We start from the raw sequence: 1,802 nt of genomic DNA, 5'->3' as shown, positions 1-1,802 counted from the left end.
CCTGCCTTCCTTTCCCCTTCTGTTTCCCTTTCCCAGCCCTGGTCTTCCATCCCTACTTCCCTTCTACCTTCTTCCCCTTTTTCTACTGCTGCCTCGGGTCCCGGTCATTCTTCCCGGTGGGCACACCAAGGTGCCCATCCTGGGTCCCAGTATAGCCTTCCTGCTACCCCTGGCTTCCCCAGCCCCACATGGCTGCAGGCTGTGGTGACACTGCCAACTATGGCCTGGGAAGCAGTTAGCAGGAAGCGGAAAGTGCCAGCCTAGCCCGGACTAAAGAGTGATGCTCAGGACCCTCAGTTTGGCTGGGATCACTCCCTACACTCCCACCAGTGAAGAGACCTAAAGTATACTACCTGAAGAACCAGGAAGTCAGGCTACAGAATGAAACCAGCTCCTCTCCAGTGTCATGTGGTTATGCAGATGGCAACTTCCCGGGCTCCTGAAGGAGAGAGAGCTTCACCTAGGGACCCTTCATAAAGGGTTGAATTTCAGTGGCTGAATCTTAGGCTAGTGGTGTGAGACACAAAATGCAATGCGCTTTTTGTAGTGGATGTCCAGACAAGCCAGATTACCCAGATTTCCATTCTGAAGGACTGGGATCCTGGAGGTGTGACCCCGCAGGGCTGTGGTATCCATGCCATCGAGCTGAATCCCTCCAGAACACTGTTAGCTCCCGGAAGGGACAACCCCAGCAGTCTTGCTATCTTGCTACCAGCTGCCTGCACTGCATCCTGCGTGCGGGGGGAGATCATGGGCACAAGGACTGGATCTCTTTCATTGCATGGATCAATGACTCCATGGCGGTGTCTGGCTCATGCGATGGTTCTATGGGAATCTGGGACGTGACAGTCGATGTGTTGACTGGAAGTTATATAAGCTACAATGTGTCACAATTCCCTGTGTATGATCACACCACTCACAAGGCCTTAAAGGGAAGCCCCAAGGAGGATCCAAACCCTGTCAACTGCAAGGTCCATACTCTGGCCTTCACTAAGAACAAGGGATTGGGAACAGTGTCTCTGGATGGTTACTTTCATCTCTGGAAGGGTGAAAACACACTGTAGGTACCTTTCCACCAAACTGCCATATTACCATGAGAACGTGTGTCTGGCTTATGGTAGTGAATGGTCAGTACATGCAATGGGTTCCCAAGCTCATATCTCCTTCTTGGACCCATGGCAGCCATCATACAACAACAAGTCTGTTTGATCCAGGGAATGTGGCAGTGGGATCTGGTCAGTGAGCTCCTATGAGCATATCATCACTGTGGGCACAGGGCAGGGCTCCTTGCTGTTCTATGATGTCCAAGCTAAGAGATTCCTGGAAGGGAGACTCTCAGCTTGTTATGGGTCCGAATCCAGACTAGCAGGGGAGAATCTGAAACTAACCACTGACAAAGGCTGGCTGAATCATGATGAAACCTGGAGGAGTTACTTTCCAGACATTGAGTTCTTCCCCAATGCTGTTTACACCCACTGCTAGGACTGCTCTGGAATGAAACTCTGTGTGGCTGTTGGTCCCCTCCCTTCAGGACTCCATGGAAACTATGCTGGGCTCTAGAGTTAATGACAACTAACTTTTTCCCAAAATGCAGTGATTTACACTAACTTCCATCCTCTATTTCCTTGTTCTTCTTTTGATATTTTCCAATTGTGTGAAGCTCTCATATTTTAGTGGGAACACCAGAATTTGCCTATGGTTTAGGCACTTGACAGGAAGAAGCTCTGTACAGAAATCTGAAGGTTTTGCCAGTTTTTTTCTCCCTTTTTTTCTTTTTGACATTTTGGTAATCAGAATTTTAC

The 1,802-nt window shown here is 49.3% G+C and overlaps 1 pseudogene across 1 annotated transcript; it reads left to right on the top strand.

Moving 5' to 3' along the window:
• The first annotated feature begins 219 nt into the window (after positions 1-219).
• On the top strand, positions 220-1,560 carry LOC308496155 (DDB1- and CUL4-associated factor 12-like; annotated as a pseudogene). The gene has a single exon. The product of its transcript is annotated as a DDB1- and CUL4-associated factor 12-like (transcript).
• The last annotated feature ends 242 nt before the right edge of the window (positions 1,561-1,802 follow it).

The sequence above is a fragment of the Rhinolophus hipposideros genome, assembly GCF_964194185.1.
Source record: "Rhinolophus hipposideros genome assembly, chromosome: 1".
NCBI classification, from domain to species: domain Eukaryota; kingdom Metazoa; phylum Chordata; class Mammalia; order Chiroptera; family Rhinolophidae; genus Rhinolophus; species Rhinolophus hipposideros.
The sequence above is the reverse complement of the archived record's forward strand: the minus strand, read 5'-3'. Positions and strand labels throughout refer to the sequence as shown.